Below are 19,430 nucleotides of genomic sequence, written 5' to 3'. Positions count from 1 at the left end.
AATATTATTTTAAGAAGCGAAGTGCTGTCCAAATCACTCTGTATCAGGTGAGTGTATAGTCACTCTCATCTTACAGATAGATATGAAGTATTTTATATAAATTATGTGCTATGTGTATGTATATATTGTGTGTTTACTTGGGGTCCATGCTCTATAAAAGATCTGAACCACTTTCTTCCAGATTTGAACCTCTTTCCTTCAGATCTATACTTTTTCTTTCAGATCTAAACTTTTCTTCCAGATCTGAACCTTTATCCTTCAGATGTAGACTTTCTCACTTCAGATCAAAACTTTTCATATCTAAACTGTTTATGTATGTTTTATACTTTGATATCTATGCTGTATGAAAGATTTAAATTTTGTTTTTTTTTTCAAATCTAAACTGTGTATGTATTTTATATCTACAAATATGTTGGGTAAAATATGGGTAGATGAAATAGTTAGTGTGTGGTAAAATAAAATGATGAGAGACCTCGATGTTGACGTTGATCCAGTCATCTAGCGGAATATGGATGATGACCACAGACTTTTCTACGAAGTACAGTGGAACGCTAGCAAGCTCGCAACCTGTTGGTGTTTGTGAACGATGTGGTCACCGGTGTACTCCATCCCTCCATGTTTGCCTTACGGACACATATGGCTGAGGAATCCCCTTAGCAGTAGTGTCTATCCCGATGAAATTCCTTAGGATAGGTCCCTTATGAGAGATGCTTTAGGGATGTTAGGTGAGGATAACGGGAACGGGTAATCAGGTTTAATGATTGTTGAAAATAATAAACTTATTTATTGTGGGTTGAAAACCCTATATGCTCACCAGGCTCCCCAACCTGACCCACTCAGTTTCTTGTGTTACAGGTAGTGGCAAAATCATAGTTGGATGACTTGACGAGAGATTATGGATTTTAGGCCAGTAGAAAATAAATGGAATGTTGTAAGGCCTATGTTGTTTTGAGGCCAGATTGTGTTTTGTGGTCTATGATGGTTTTGGTTTATGCGTATGATCTGTATCGATGACTGACATCCCGAGTTTTTGTAATGTAATGAAAATACATTTTCTTTAAGAAATGCTTTGATAAATTTTTATCATATTTTGTTTTGGGAACAAATTGCGCAACACTTTTCTTAAGAAGTTACTATGATTTTTATTAAAAAAGCATAAACAAAATCGGTCTTTTCTGGCCGTAAAAATGGGGATGACACAAAGCCAATTAACATCTGATGAAGCTTTCGATAGTAAGCACACAGAGGGAACACCAACAATTGGCTTTATGTCTAGAGTGAACATGTCTCCTTTTCTTTTGGATTTGAGCAAAACTTCGTTTGTATTGACATTCGAAATAATGCTTCCTTCTTCATTAAACACCACTTGATTTCCAGTACCCACAACAAGTTTTGAAACACTAATCAAATTATGTTGAAGACCTTCGATGTAAGCAACTAGATTAACAATGAACTTCCCATTTTTTACTTTACCATATCCCTTGACTTGACACTTTTGATTGTTACCAAACTTCACGACTCCAGCATTTTCCAAACTTCGATAATCACACAAATTTTCTTTCCTTCCAGTCATGTAACGAGAGCAACCACTATCGATATACCATTTTTCATCATATTGCTCGTCACATAGAACCTGCAATCAGTGAAAGAATTTAGGTACCCAAGGTTGTTTGGGTCCTTTATGATTAGTTTGAAACACATTATGAAATGAAGATCCTAAAATCCAATTATGAACTTTAGATTTGACACTATCAATTAAGTTCACTTCATTTGGTAAAGGCTCAGAAATATAACATTTCGAAAGTTTAGGACTTTCACTGACTTTCGCCTTTTTCTTCTCAGATTGTGGCTTTGTTGCCTTTTCTTTCGAAACAGGGCGCCATGCCTTAACTAAAGATGTCGAGTCTTTCGATGATGAACTGACATTCAAAATTTCATTCAAATACTTTTCATAAGCATTTTTTATTTGTTGTTGACAGTATTTTCCCGTTTGATAAGACTTTCCTTTGCCTTCAAGCCAATGATCGATATTTTGCACATTTGATCTACCCTTGGTATACGAAACTTTGAAAGCTTGTTTCGCTGGAGGCTTAGGAAAATTTGGTTGTTGAGGCGTGAATTTGACATTTCTTTTTGAATGCGATTGAGCAAACTTTTGTTTTTCAACCATTAACTCAAAACGTTGTTGTGTAAGATTTCGATGTTGAAAAAAATGATGAATTGGTTTTAGATGGAAATGATTTTGAAAAACCATTATTGGAAAACCTTGTTTGATTGTTAGAATGAAACTTCTTCAAAGATGGTAAATTTGAGGAATTTGATAATTTCTTTTCATGAGATGTTTGATTATGATTTCGTGACAAAAACTTTGTTTCTTGATTTTTGATTTTTGAAAAGTCATTTTGTGAAGTTGATTGAGACAAATGCTTTTTAGACAGAGCGGGATTTTTCTTTATAATTAAACTTGAATAAGACATTGTCTTTTCAGTCTTTTTCTTTTTCAAATCATTTTTTTTCTTTCGATACTCAACAATTTGCCAAAAGATTTTCTTTCGTGCTTGTCTCTTTCAAATTCCATTTTCTTTCGAAAAATTGTCAATTTGATCTTTAAATTCTTGTGAATTTATTTTCACATTTTGTGATTCAACTTCCAATTGCGTTTCAACTTCTTTCGAAATTTTTGATTTTTCTACCCAAGTTCGTTGAGGTTTTTGGCTTTGAAAAGTATATGAATTCTTTGTTAGATTATTTTCTACAGTACTTTGATTAGAGAAAAAACCTTCATTCGATGTTTGCTTATTATCTTCTTCTACTAATTTGTGAAATTCAGCTTTGATGCTATCAACATTCCCAGTAGTAACAAATACTTGATTTGGAAAGATGACATCATCTGAGCACTTGCAATTTGGATACACTACTGTATTTGTCTCGAGATAATGAGCACCTTTTTCTTCCAACACTTTGTCGAATTTTTCTGTTTCACCAAACACCTGATCAACAACAACTCTTGGAATTTCATTTTCTTTCGAAACATAAGTTGTTGAGGTTGTTCCTTTTCAATTTTCATCATCATCCTCCTCGTCATCACTACTATCAGTTTGACTATCTCTGCACGTACATGATCGAAATCACAAACTTTCGAAGTGGAGGCTTGATCAGTGTTAGTCTTAACTAACGAAACATTATATTTTTCTTTGCCTTTATTTAAAGATGTGACATTAATGACAGAAAACTGAGAACAATCGATAGACTCTTCTTCCTCAATTTCACTAATTTCGCTAACATTATCAAAATAATCGTCAATATCAACAAAATTAGATTGAGAATCAGATTTTGAGTTCTCAGTCCTTTTCAAAATATTTATTTGTTCATTCTTGGTTAAGGTTTCATTCACAATGTCAACTAATTCATTAGCATCCAAATATTCATCAATTTTCACAATTCCATAAGCAAACCTATTATCAGGAACTTTATCAAACTCAGCTATAGTCTTTTCATAATCATACGATACACAATCAATCTTTTCTCTTTCAAAAGCTAAGAAAGGTAATAACTTCCTATGTTCCTCTTTGCTTATATAAGAAGAATGATGTAAAGCAGTTAACTTTGCATATAGTCTCTTAGCTGAATTACAATAAATGTTTCTCTGAGCTAACAACATTCGAACCTCATTATTCAAATTGTCCCTATCACACATGAGATTATTAATTTGAAAATCAAGATATTCTACTCTCATTTTCATGGAATCCAACCGCTTCTGTGTCTCTAGTAATTATGTACTAGATTTCTTAGCCTCATTACTAGCAGAGATAACCAAATTATCAAAATAAGCAACAGTATCATCAAAAGTAGTTAATTCAGAATCGTAAGCATTCAAAGGAATATTAAAAGATTGAAGTATAGAACGCACCTTCGTGGTCATTGGTGATTTGTCTCCACTCTTCGTCATAAAACAGCGACCAGTAACATTCTCTCCATCTTCTTCCTCAAACTTTGCATACATCGCCCCATGCGTAGGATTATGCATTTCGTCATCATCAGATCCTGATGACCACACTTGATACTTTCCTTCATCATCATCCTCTCCTCTTTCCACCAAAGACAACCCTTTTGCTTTTGCTCTCACTTCCTCCAGTCGTTCGACATAATATGCTTCATCTTTGATCTTATTTTTCTTCTCCTCTTTCTTTCGAAGCATACAGTCACTAGCCATGTGATTTACGCCATGCCAATAGTGACAGTCGACACCAGAATCACCTTTGATCTTCTTTTCCACTTTCGAATCTTCAAACTTTGATTCCTTCTTTTCGAACTTCTTCTCCTCATTCACTTTTCCAGCAAAACTCACTTTTGCTTCACCAGTCCTTGCTTTCGAACCAAAAGGCTTTTTATAAAATTTCTTGACTTTGTTATTCGAATAAAAAGCAATGGATTCGTCATCCGAGTTAACTATCAAACCTTCATCATCAGAACTCTCCTTCTCATTTGCTTCTTTCTCAGACACTTTCGAAACTAAAGCTAGTGGTCCACCTAAGCTTATCTTCGATTCTTCAGCCATCTCAAGAACTTCTGACTCATAAGTTTTCAACAAGTTGTAAATATCATTTAGAGTCGAAGTATCGAAGCTCTGTTGAGTCTTCACCATTAGACTCACATTTCACCATTCTTTTCATAATCCCATAACAAAAATGAGATTAAACTCAATGGTTGACCTGGTTATTCCATTGCGATTGCATTTGTAGATAAATTCATTCAAGTGATCATAGTAAAGTTCAATAGATTCGCCTTCCTTTTGTTTGAACTCTTTCAATTCCACCAAACAATGCTTCACAAAATTGGTTTTTGTCTTCTCACTCCGTTGAAACTTCTCTTTGAGAGTATTCCAGATTTCTTTTGCTGATTTGCAACTACGAACGTAGTTATAGACAACCGGAGGAAGAGCACCACGAAGCTCTCTGATACATCTTTTCTCATTCTTCTTCAGCCTATTTGATTGTTCATTAACACTTTGAGTTGTAGTAGACGAACCAATAGCTTAAACATTTACTGGAGGAAGAACATTTCCAGTAATACAATCCCAAAGCTCTTCATCCAATCCATTCAGATAATCTTCCATGCGGTCAACCCATTGATCATAATATTCTAGAATAAGCATATGAATCTTTGTTGAAGATCCTAACAGATGAGAAAAAGACGTTATCATGTTCATATTGAAGTTCGCCATTGATGTACGGACAAATTCTCAGAAAAACTTTAGAAATTTGGGAATTAATGGATGAATTGAACAGAAAGAGCAAGCAGAACACTCGATTAAACAAACTAGTTGCAGAATCGAATCACAACTTAAGATCAAGGATGATTTTCAGTATCAAAGGTGCGTAAATTTTTTAATCCAAGACGAGACTCAAAATACAATTGATACAGAATGAAAATCAGATCATTGCAGTATGACTCCTACTCTGATACCAATTGTAGTGGTTTGATTTATCGAGTAAAGAAACGAGATCAAAATTGATATGAAGTAAGAACACAGAGAGTAAATATAATCTTGTTTCAGCTCATATTATGCTTTCAGATACAAAGAGATTCAGACAAAAATGTGGCAAAATTTATCTCTAATCTAAGTATCCTTCCCTATTTACAGGAAAATGAAAGCACACAAAAAATAGAAAGGACTAAACAATACAGTTTCGAAAACAACAATGCCTTTGTAAATAACATTACATTACATCACGAACATTCCAAAACTTTCGACACCTTACAACGAACTTCGACTCTTACAGTACGCCCTGCGTACCCCTCCAGTACGATCATCGTACTATCCTTTCAAGTAGTACATGCTGCGTACGCGAATTTACGCACGACGTACAAGCAGGATGTGCACATTTGACCATTAAGTGCTTAATACTTGGTATTTCAATGTCCAACTTTAGATCTGAGTCCATTAAGAAGACCTAAGGCATAAAGTTGGCAACTTTATGCCTTTGCATGCTCCATGTGCTCCCAACAACCCTTTACAACCCATTAAGACCTTTCCAAGGGTCTTAACTCATGCATGAGGTCAAAACACCCATAAAGACTACATTTTTATGGTACTAATGAACCAAGGGACCTTAGATCTACTCTTCCTAAGCACTGGAGTTGCTTAAACTCCTAAGAGATGATTCATGAACACAAAAGAGGACAATATAGCAAACCCTAACTCAATGTAATGAATAAGATGACAAGGTTAAGGCTTTATACCTCCAAAAGCTCCTCAAGATGATCTAAATGCAGGATCTTGAAGCTCAATGCCACACCAAGCTTGCTCACTATCTTCTCCTTCTTGGATAATCTTTAAAATGTCCACCAATACACTTTCTAAGCTCAAGAAACACTCTCACAAGGAAATATGATGTTAAGGGACGAAATGGAGCTGTAGAGGCTTGCTAGGGTTTAGCCTCAATGACTTAAGGATGTTTAAATAGGTATCAAGTCCGAATTTTAGGGTTTTTGTCACAACTAGGAATTTTGATGCTTTGTAACTACAACAATTATTTCATTTATGAACCAACAATGAGAAAGCATGTATAATGCTTATTCAATAACAACAAAACTTCATCAAATACTCCATTCAAACACTACAAATAGTCAACAAAGAATTGGAAACCCTTGAAATCCCGGTTAAAGTCTATTTTGGACTAGGATTTCCTTATTGGACCTAATGGACCAATAAGCTTCCAATTTAACTATCTTGAACATATAACTCTCAAATGGACCCTAATTGGACCCATATACATGAAACTTAATATTTTGGGCCTTATAAGCCCAAAATGAACTAGGTTATCTTTAATGGGCCTTATTGGTTCACAACAAATCTAATTAGCCCTAATGGATCATAAAAATCATTCCTTGATTTATTTTGGGCCAAAGATGATCAAATTAAGTCATAATATGGGCTTAAGCATTCAAGGCCCAATTTCCTTTCTCCTTTCTCCTCTTCTCGGCCCAACTACACAAAGGAAAGGGAGGAGTTAACTTCATGTGCCACATCATTATTATACCATGGATTTCCATGCAAAAGTCCCATGCTTCCATACAACCATCACTTCATCTACTCTCTCTTCTCTCCTCTCTCTTTTTCTCTCGGCTGAAACAACACACACACACACACATTCCACTCAAACTCTCTCAAGAAACCCTCTTCATCCTTCATCAAGTTCTCGAAAGTTAGGAGGTTTTTCAAGGGAATTATTCCACAAAACTCATCATATAAGGTAAGTTGATGTTTACTCCATGATCTAGCTATTTCATTTCATCAAAAATCTCTTCTAAATCTAATCAAACTCGTGATCTTGCATCTTAGAACACATCTAAGTCAAAAATCTTTCAAGAAGACTTGCTAGGATCGAAACTTTCTTCATCTCTTCCTTCAAAACCGAAACCACAACTCAAGGTGAGCTTCATACCCCTCTCTTTTTGGTTTTTGTATGTTTTATGGGGGAGAATACAAGAAAATGTGTAGATCTATGTGTATGTGTATGGTATGTGTGATTTTATGCATGTATGTATGATTTTATGTGTTTTTGTGATGAACATGCAACCAAAAAGGGGTGATATGTCGAGATCTATGACATGAGAAAGCAAACAAACATGATCTAAGTTATTTCACATCAAACAAGTCAAGAATAATAACTTATAAGATTGTGTTAAACATACTTCAACATAAAACCCATTTTTGGGCTTAAATTGTCAAAAATACAAAACTTGGGTTAAAAATTGCCAAGTCACGGTTTCTTAAGGGCCAAAAGAGTCAAAACAGTTTCAATAATTGTTTTTCTAAATTTTAAAATTTTCAAAGGACTTGAAATGTAAATTTTTAGCTTAATGGGCTAATTTTGGGCTTTTTGGGCCCAATAAGCCCAAAATTGTGAAAAATGACAATTAAAGGGGCTGAAATGAAATTTTCTTCAAAACAGGGGATAAAAAGTGTAACAAAACTGTTTCAAGGGTCAAAAATGCTTTTCATTTCCAAAAAGGATAAAAAATGTAAAGTTTTTGGATTTTGGGCCAAAACTGTAAAAATTGCGAAAAGTTGGGTTTTAATCGAGAAATACTATTCTGAAAGGGCTGAAACTGTTAACAAAATAAGTTTTGAGTTAAAACTGTCATTTTAAAAAATGTTTGATGCAAAAGTGTCAAGAAAATGTTTTAAGGGCTAAAAATGTCTTTTCTTTTATATGAAGGACTAAACTTGTTATTTTTATAAAAAAGAAAGGTGTGAAAAGGGTCAAACCTCTACTTTTAAACAAATTATTTCACTGAGTCAAAATACAAAAAACACGGCTACCGAAAAATCAAAAGACGAATACACGTTTAACTCCAAATATCATTACAAACGAATCGATCGGTCTCGACTCGATATCATTACAACAACCGTTAAATCAAACCCTTCAATAGATACGCGATACCTACGACGAATAAACTTACAAACTTTGGGCTTGAGAGTCTCAAATCATGCTTGTTGGACCTTGCAAGTCCATCAACCTGATCTTTGGGCCCAAAGGGATAACGCTTATATGCTATTGGGTCTCCTATGACCCAATTCCATGTAAAAGGACTTTCAATGGCTTTTATGTGCTATTGGGCCCTAGCGGTCCATTAGTATTGCTAGTAAGGTCAAGTAATCAAATGCGGGTTGGGCCAACGTGTCCTTCGCATCTTCGACAGCCTAAGGTACTTACGATAAGTAGCAGGACTTCGTACTCCTCTTCTCTTCACTCGCTAAGGCTTATGAGTAATCAAAGTAGACGGAATTTAGGACGTTATTCAACAGTAATCAAGGAGGTTTGGATTAAGTGAGTAACAACGAACGACACCTCTATGGGACGTTCACAGTTGGCTGTTATAACTTGTCTTCACCGGACATCGTTACAACGACTCACTAGGTTTATCCAACACCATCCGAGAATTCAAGGATGAGTAATCAAAAGCCATTCGTGGTGGCGGTATAACAATTTGTAATCACGTATACCTTTCGACATCGGAAAACATCGGGTTTTCCGGGGAAATCAATACTACTCGCTCGGAATTTCTATAACTATAATACAAAACACCTTATATATATATATATATATATATATATATATATATATATATATATATATATATATATATATATATATGTTTTGAAATCATTCATGCATCAACTTATGGATCTTCACACTTTGATAAACTATTGTCTTTTCAGAAAATATTGGATTTTCTGGGTTTTACAACTTTTCTTATGAACTCACCAACATTTCATATGTTGACGTTTTCCAAAATAACTTGTATTGTCAGGTAACAGGTAAGCGGAAGGGTAATACCAAGTATGTTAGAATGTTTTGTTTTGAAAACTCTGAAACAATTTGTGTCATGAATGTGTAATATTTAATTCAATGTACTGGATGTAAACAATATCAGTTGTAATGTATTGATGCATGGTGATGTTTATGTTATGATTCATGTATATTCATTGTGATGGTATTCAATTTAAGTCACCCGAGCCCCCGGACGTTTCCGCCGTCTGGTTTCGGGGGTGTGACAGGTTGGTATCAGAGATCTGTTTATAGTGAACTGGCATATCTAACCACACATTGATATGCAACTATAAACCAAAGAGGGACTAAAACAACTCTGAACAAAACAAATAAAACACAACGATAAAACATCTTTCCATGTGTGATATAGGAGAAAGTACATGATACCAAATCAAACAAGATAACACTGACATCACGGTTAAGTCGGGACTGTTCGTGGTTGTAGTAAGGGGTGAGTGTAGCCTGATCAACTACATTCCCTCCGAAGTGCAACTATCACATGTTCCGGGAGAACCCGATGGTCAGTAAACCTAAAAACATACCCTTGATTTCCAATAAAAGAATATTAACTCAAATTACATAATAACTAAATCATATTAGGAGTAATAATAGTTTACTTATATACCCCCCCCCCCTCTCAGTCGACATGGAAGGAGAACACCAGCGCATTCAGTTTCATCAGGTCCTAGTAGCCCACGGGATGATCGAGGATGAGCCAGAGGTAGAGCAGGGAGGAGCACACGACGTGGGGCCTGACGAGTACACAGACACAGACTATGAGTTCGATGGTACCGACGACGACATGGATGAAGAACATGACTCAGGCAAGGATTCTGCCACACCACCAGCCAGCGAGACGCAGCAGGACCACCCCGCCCCACCAGGGAATCCCGCAAGGAAGAATCGTTCTCCGGAGGCTGAGATTGCTGCTCTACGGAAACAGCTATTCGCCATGGAAGCACGCGCAGTCCAAGCAGGACAGGAAAGGGATGAAGTCATTAGAGAAATGACCGAGATGGCCCAATTGTTGGCACAACACTTCGGTGTATGACCTTACCTACCACCAGCGAGCGCATCTTAGAGAGTGTTAGGACTAGTCATATCTACCTTTAGTATTAGGCTTATGTGATCTATGCTATGTACCATCGACTCTATGTTTAAGTGATTATACTACTCATAGAGCCGTTACGCTGCCGAACTTGCACCACTTATGTATGCTCTTCTGAGCAAAATTTTCATGTATCAAAAATGCGGATAATATTAATGAAAAACTTTATGTGTTCTATTGTGATGTTGTGATCTGCTATGTGTGATGTATACATGATTATATTCTAAATTGCGAAACCACTTAAGTTCATGCGAAACACCTAGTTTATAGGACCACAAACTCACAAAAATTATAGGCACTCAACATCTTTCCGTTCCATGACAGAAAGATGCCTCGACGACCAACTCGTGGAAACCCTGGACCAACCTCACCCGAAGTCAACTCAGTTGCATTTCAAGCAGCTGTACCTGCTGCAGTTACTGCAGCCATGGCGCAAATCCAGCAAGGAAACAACGGTGGAGTCAATGGACAAGGGGCTGGGAGTTCGAAAAATGGAACAAATCACAGACCTACCAGAACATGTTCCTACAAGGACTTCACTAACGCCAAACCCCGAACCTTCAATGGAACGGGTGGAATGATAACCCTGAAGAGATGGGTAGAAAAGGTGGAATCAGTGTTCGAAATATGTGAATGCCCCGAGGAGGTGAAAGTGAAGTTTGTCGCGTGCACATTCGTCGACCAGGCTCTCACCTGGTGGAATGGACATATAGAGGCCATGAATCTCCCCGTCGCCAACGCTATGCCATGGACAGAGCTGAAAGAAATGTTGATGGCTGAATACTGCCCTCGTGGTGAAATTCAGAAGATGGAACAAGAGCTGTGGAATCTCACCGTCTGAAACTCTGATATAGATGTATACATATCTAGGTTTAGCGAGCTGTCATTGTTGTGCCCTGGCATGATTACGACAGAAGGAAAGAAGATCGAACGATTCATCTGGGGATTGACCTCCCCAATTCAAGGAAATGTGATCGCTGCAAATCCTGAAACCTTCGACAGTGCCAAGAGGTTGGCCAAGAGACTGTATGACCACAACAATAAAAGGGGCGAGAAGCCAGCGGAAATTGAAGGAAAGAAAGAGAGTGACAACAAGAAAGGAAAGAACAACAAGAGAAAGGGGCGACAAGGCTCAGAATCGGCAAAGAAACAACAAACAGTGATAGTCAATGCTGCAACCACCCAAGTACCCTTCACCCCACATGCTCCAGCCTCAGCTAATCCAAGCACTCCCAAGCAGTATTCTGGGAATCTCCCGAAGTGCAACAAGTGCAATTACCATCACAATGGCGAATGCAAGGAAATGCAATGCACCAGTTGCAATCGGAAGGGTCAGACGGCAAGGTATTGCAGGACCTATCCCCCCCAGAACCAACCACAAGGAAACAACAACAACAATAACCGCAACAACAACAACAACAACACCAACAACAATGGCAATAACACAGGATCAAGCCCCACCTGTTATGGATGTGGAAAGATCGGGCATATCCGTCGAAACTGCCCCAACACCAACAACCCTGGAAACGGAGGAATAGGAAGGGTGCTAGCAATGGGTCAGGGAGAAGCGGTTCAGGATCCCGCTGTTGTTACTGGTACGTTTCTTCTAAACCACACTTATGCATGCATCCTATTTGATACCGGGGCGGAACGAAGTTTCGTGAGTAATAAATTCAAACACTTATAAAAACAACAACCCCAGAAGCTTAATGAAACCTTCACGGTGGAAATGGCCAATGGGAAGACAGAATCCACTGGGGAAATCTACATCGGATGTACCCTGACCTTAAATCATCACGTCTTTCAAATAAACTTAATGCCTGTTTCCATTAGGAGTTTTGATGTGATTATCGGCATGGATTGGTTAAGCCCCCACCATGCTGAAATTATGTGTCACGAGAAGGCCGTTCGCCTTCATCTCCCAAATCACGAAACCCTAGTTATTTACGGAGACAAACCCAACACGAACCGTCGTCTTGTTTCGTGCATTAAGGCGCAAAAGTACCTACGAAAGAAGGACTTGACGTTCCTAGCTCATATAGTGGATAAGTCCAAAGAAGAGATCAATATTCGAAACATCCCTGTGGCTTGTGATTTCCCGGATGTCTTTCCGAATGATCTTCCGGGGATACCTCCAGAAAGACAAGTCGAGTTCCGAATAGATCTAGTGCCAGGAGCTACTCCCATCGCCAAATCGCCCTACAGATTGGCTCCTGCGGAGATGCAAGAGTTGTCCAGTCAACTCAGCGAGCATTTGGACAAAGGATTCATCCGACCCAGTTTCTCACCTTGGGGAGCTCCGGTTCTCTTTGTCAAGAAGAAAGACGGTACCTTCAGGATGTATATCGACTACAGAGAACTTAATAAGCTTACCATCAAAAACCGCTATCCACTTCCATGAATTGACGATCTATTTGACTAGCTCCAAGGAGCTAGTTACTTCTCAAAGATAGATCTGCGATCTGGTTACCACCAACTCAAAGTCCGGGAGGAGGATATTCCTAAAACCGCCTTCCGAACTCGTTACGGACATTATGAATTTGTCGTAATGCCCTTCGGTCTAACGAATGCTCCTGTCGCATTCATAGACCTAATGAATCGAATCTACCGACCATTCCTCGATAACTTTGTCATCGTTTTCATCGACGACATCCTCGTCTATTCTCGAAGCGAGGAAGAACACGGCCGACATCTCCGACAAATCCTGGAAACCCTGCGAACCGAGAAGTTATACGCAAAACTCTCTAAGTGCGAGTTTTGGCTCCGAAGTGTGAACTTTTTGGGAAATGTTGTTAGTCAGGAAGGAATGCATGTGGATCCTTCTAAAATCCAAGCCATCGAAGGATGGTCAATTCCAACAACACCCACAGAAATTCGCTAATTTCTAGGCCTCGCAGGCTACTACAGGAGATTCATTCAAAACTTCTCCAAAACGGCAAAGCCACTCACCTCGCTTACACAAAAGGGCGTACCCTTCGTATGGACGGACAAGCAAGAAGCTACATTTCGAACTCTGAAGCAAGCACTCTGCAGTGCGCCGGTGCTATCGCTACCCGAAGGAACATAAGACTTTATAGTTTACTGCGATGTGTCAAATCAGGGTTTAGGCTGTGTACTCATGCAGCGTGGAAAGGTGATAGCTTACGCGTCCCGGCAACTAAAGACGCACGAGGTGAATTACACCACTCACGATCTGGAACTGGGAGCAGTGGTCTTCGCCCTGAAGATTTGGAGGCACTACCTTTATGGTACCAAGTGCACCATCTTCACCGACCACAAGAGTCTCCAGCACATTTTGAACCAAAAGGAGTTGAACATGAGACAACGAAGATGGGTCGAACTGCTGAATGACTACGAGTGCGAAATCAAGTACCACCCAGGCAAGGCTAACGTGGTAGCTGATGCCTTGAGTCGGAAAGAATACTCGAATCGTCGTTTGAAGACTCTCTCCATAACCATTCGATCCCACCTAACCTCTCAAATCAGGGCAGCCCAGTTCGATGCCATGAAGGCAGAAAACAAAACAAGCGAAGCGTTGCGTGGAATGGAGAAGAACTTCGAAGTGAAGGAAGACGGAACGAATCACTCCATGAACCGCATTTGGGTCCCTAAACTCAGCGGATTCAGAGATGTAGTCATGAACGAAGCCCACAAAACGCGATACTCCATCCATCCAGGTTCAGACAAAATGTACGTGGATATTAAGCAACGTTATTGGTGGGCTAACATGAAGGCAGAGATTGCTACTTACGTTAGCAAGTGCCTGACATGTGCTAAAGTAAAGGTGGAATATCAGAAGCCCTCCAGATTACTACAGCAACCAGTAATTCCCGAGTGGAAATGGGAAAGGATTACCATGGATTTTGTGACCAAACTACCCAAGTCGACGGATGGTTTGGATTCCATCTGGGTAATAGTTGATAGATTAACGAAATCCGCCCATTTCCTACCAATAAAAGAATCGTACAAGATGGAGCGCCTGACAAGAATCTACATCAAAGAAATAGTGAGACTCCACGGAGTGCCCGTATCTATCATCTCAGATAGAGATAGTAGATTTACTTCACGCTTTTGGCAATCGCTTCAGAAAGCCATGGGAACATAACTTGACATGAGCACTGCCTACCACCCACAAACGGATGGTCAAAGCGAGCGAACCATTCAAACGCTAGAAGATATGCTTCGCGCGTGTGTGATAGACTTTGGAAAATCGTGGGATACCCACTTGCCTTTGATCGAGTTCTCATATAACAACAGTTATCACTCGAGTATCAAAGTCGCTCCTTTCGAAGCATTATACGGGCGTAAATGTAGATCACCGTTGTGCTGGACTGAAGTAGGAGACACCTAGCTAGCAAGAGGGCAAACGCCAAACAATGCCTTAACGGGACTGGAAATCATACGCGAGACGACCGAGAAGATAATTCAGATCAGGGCCCGACTGCAATCATCACGAGACAGACAAAAGAGCTACGCCGATAAACGACGAAAGCCCTTGGAATTCGGAGTCGGAGATAGGGTGTTACTAAAAGTCTCTCCTTGGAAATGAGTGATTCGTTTTGGGAAGCGGGGCAAACTGAACCCTCGATACATTGGACCTTTCGAGATTCTTGCCCGAATCGGTCCAGTGGCATATAGACTGCAGCTACCCGCTGAACTCAGCAGTGTATACCCTGTGTTCCACGTTTCCAATTTGAAAAAGTGCTTATCCGACGAGACTCTCGTCATTCCATTAGAAGAAATCGAAATCAACGAGAATCTTCTGTTCATCGAAGAACCAGTCGAAATCATGGACAGAGAGGTGAAGCGTACTAAGCAGAGCCGCATTCCGATTGTGAAGGTTCGATGGAATGCACGACGCGGACCAGAATTCACGTGGGAACGCGAAGATAAAATGAAGCAAAATTACCCTCACCTATTCTCGCATTCCCAAATCTAGCTTTCAAAAGAATTTCGGGACGAAATTCCCTCTAACGGGGGGATGATGTCACAACTAGGAATTTTGATGCTTTGTAACTACAACAATTATGTCATTTATGAACCAACAATGAGAAAGCATGTATAATGCTTATTCAATAACAACAAAACTTCATCAAATACTCCATTCAAACACTACAAATAGTCAACAAAGAATTGGAAACCCTTGAAATCCCGGTTAAAGTCTAATTTGGACTAGGATTTCCTTATTGGACCTAATGGACCAATAAGCTTCCAATTTAATTATCTTTAATGGGCCTTATTGGTTCACAACAAATCTAATTAGCCCTAATGGATCATAAAAATCATTCCTTGATTTATTTTGGGCCAAAGATGATCAAATTAAGTCATAATATGGGCTTAAGCATTTAAGGCCCAATTTCCTTTCTCCTTTCTCCTCTTCTCAGCCCAACTACACAAAGGAAAGGGAGGAGTTGACTTCATGTGCCACCTCATTATTATACCATGGATTTCCATGCAAAAATCCCATGCTTCCATACAACCATCACTTCATCTACTCTCTCTTCTCCCCTCTCTCTTTTTCTCTCGGCCGAAACAACACACACACACATTCCACTCAAACTCTCTCAAGAAACCCTCTTCATCCTTCATCAAGTTCTCGAAAGTTAGGAGGTTTTTCAAGGGAATTATTCCACAAAACTCATCATCTAAGGTAAGTTGATGTTTAATCCATGATCTAGCTATTTCATTTCATCAAAAATCTCTTCTAAATCTAATCAAACTCGTGATCTTGCATCTTAGAACACATCTAAGTCAAAAATCTTTCAAGAAGACTTGCTAGGATCAAAACTTTCTTCATCTCTTCCTTCAAATCCGAAACCACAACTCAAGGTGAGCTTCATACCCCTCTCTTTTCGGTTTTTGTATGTTTTATGTGGGAGAATACAAGAAAATGTATAGATCTATGTGTATGTGTATGGTATGTGTGATTTTATGCATGTATGTATGATTTTATGTGTTTTTGTGATGAACATGCAACCAAAAAGGGGTGATATGTCGAGATCTATGACATGAGAAAGCAAACAAACATGATCTAAGTTATTTCACACCAAACAAGTCAAGAATAATAACTTATAAGATTGTGTTAAACATACTTCAACATAAAACCCATTTTTGGGCTTAAATTGTCAAAAATACAAAACTTAGGTTAAAAATTGCCAAGTCACGGTTTCTTAAGGGCCAAAAGAGTCAAAACAGTTTCAATAATTGTTTTTCTAAATTTTAAAATTTTCAAAGGACTTGAAATGTAAATTTTTAGCTTAATGGGCTAATTTTGGGCTTTTTGGGCCCAATAAGCCCAAAATTGCGAAAAATGACAATTAAAGGGGCTGAAATGAAATTTTCTTCAAAACAGGGGATAAAAAGTGTAACAAAACTGTTTCAAGGGTCAAAAATGCTTTTCATTTCCAAAAAGGATAAAAAATGTAAAGTTTTTGGATTTTGGGCCAAAACTGTAAAAATTGCGAAAAGTTGGGTTTCAATCGAGAAATACTATTCTGAAAGGGCTGAAACTGTTAACAAAATAAGTTTTGAGTTAAAACTGTCATTTTAACAAATCTATGATGCAAAAGTGTCAAGAAAATGTTTTAAGGGCTAAAAATGTCTTTTCTTTTATATGAAGGACTAAACTTGTTATTTTTATAAAAAAGAAAGGTGTGAAAAGGGTCAAACCTCTACTTTTAAACAAATTATTTCACTGAGTCAAAATATAAAAACCACGGCTACCGAAAAATCAAAAGACCAATACACGTTTAACTCCAAATATCGTTACAAACGAATCGATCGGTCTCGACTCGATACCATTACAACAACCGTTAAATCAAACCCTTCAATAGATACGTGATACCTACGACGAATAAACTTACAAACTTTGGGCTTGAGAGTCTCAAATCATGCTTGTTGGACCTTGCAAGTCCATCAACCTGATCTTTGGGCCCAAAGGGATAACGCTTATATGCTATTGGGTCTCCTATGACCCAATTCCATGTAAAAGGACTTTCAATGGCTTTTATGTGCTATTGGGCCCTAGCGGTCCATTAGTATTGCTAGTAAGGTCAAGTAATCAAATTCGGGTTGGGCCAACGTGTCCTTCGCATCCTCGACAGCCTAAGGTACTTACGATAAGTAGCAGGACTTCGTACTCCTCTTCTCTTCGTTCGCTAAGGCTTATGAGTAATCAAAGTAGACGGAATTTAGGACGTTATTCAACAGTAATCAAGGTGGTTTGGATTAAGTGAGTAACCACGAACGACACCTCTATGGGACGTTTACAGTTGGCTGTTATAACTTGTCTTCACCGGACATCGTTACAACGACTCACTAGGTTTATCCAACACCATCCGAGAATTCAAGGATGAGTAATCAAAAGCCATTCGTGGTGGCGGTATAACAATTTGTAATCACGTATACCTTTCGACATCGGAAAACATCGGGTTTTTCGGGGAAATCAATACTACTCGCTCGGAATTTCTATAACTATAATACAAAACACCTTTATATATATATATATATATATATATATATATATATATATATATATATATATATATATATATATATATATATATATGTTTTGAAATCTTTCATGCATCAACTTATGGATCTTCACACTTTGATAAACTATTGTCTTTTCAGAAAATATCGGATTTTCTGGGTTTTACAAACTACACAAATCATTTTATTCACAACTTTGCTTATGAACTCACCAACATTTCATATGTTGACGTTTTCCAAAATAACTTGTATTCTCAGGTAACAGGTAAGTGGAAGGGTAATACCAAGTATGTTAGAATGTTTTGTTTTGAAAACTCTGAAACAATTTGTGTCATGAATGTGTAATATTTAATTCAATGTACTGGATGTAAACAATATCAGTTGTAATGTATTGATGCATGGTGATGTTTATGTTATGATTCATGTATATTCATTGTGATGGTATTCAATTTAAGTCACGCGAGCCCCCGGACGTTTCCGCCGTCTGGTTTCGGGGGTGTGACAGGTTGGTATCAGAGCTCTGTTTATAGTGAACTGGCATATCTAACCACACATTGATATGCAACTATAAACCAAAGAGGGACTAAAACAACTCTGAACAAAACAAATAAAACACAACGATAAAACATCTTTCCATGTGTGATATAGGAGAAAGTACATGATACCAAATCAAACAAGATAACACTGACATCACGGTTAAGTCGGGACTGTTCGTGGTTGTAGTAAGGGGTGAGTGTAGCCTGATCAACTACATTCCCTCCGAAGTGCAACTATCACATGTTCCGGGAGAACCCGATGGTCAGTAAACCTAAAAACATACCCTTGATTTCCAAGAAAAGAATATTAACTCAAATTACATAATAACTAAATCATATTATGAGTAATAATAGTTTACTTATATACCCCCCCCCCCTCTCAGTCGACATGGAAGGAGAACACCAGGGCATTCAGTTTCATCAGGTCCTAGTAGCCCACGGGATGATCGAGGATGAGCTAGAGGTAGAGTAGGGAGGAGCACACGACGTGGGGCTTGACGAGTACACAGACACAAACTATGAGTTCGATGGTACCGACGACGACATGGATGAAGAACAAGACTCAAGCAAGGATTCTGCCACACCACCAGCCAGCGAGACGCAGCAGGACCACCCCGCCCCACCAGGGAATCCCGCAAGGGAGAATCGTTCTCCGGAGGCTGAGATTGCTGCTCTACGGCAACAGCTATTCGCCATGGAAGCACGCGCAGTGCAAGCAGGACAGGAAAGGGATGAAGTCATTGGAGAAATGACCGAGATGGCCCAATTGTTGGCACAACACTTCGGTGTATGACCTTACCTACCACCAGCGAGCGCATCTTAGAGAGTGTTAGGACTAGTCATATCTACCTTTAGTATTAGGCTTATGTGATCTATGCTATGTACCATCGACTCTATGTTTAAGTGATTACACTACTCATAGAGCCGTTACACTACCGAACTTGCACCACTTAT

The sequence above is a fragment of the Lactuca virosa genome, chromosome 5, assembly GCF_052849685.1.
Source record: "Lactuca virosa cultivar CGN04683 chromosome 5, Lactuca_virosa_CGN04683_v6, whole genome shotgun sequence".
In the NCBI taxonomy this organism is placed as follows: Eukaryota; Viridiplantae; Streptophyta; class Magnoliopsida; order Asterales; family Asteraceae; genus Lactuca; species Lactuca virosa.
The sequence above is the reverse complement of the archived record's forward strand: the minus strand, read 5'-3'. Positions refer to the sequence as shown.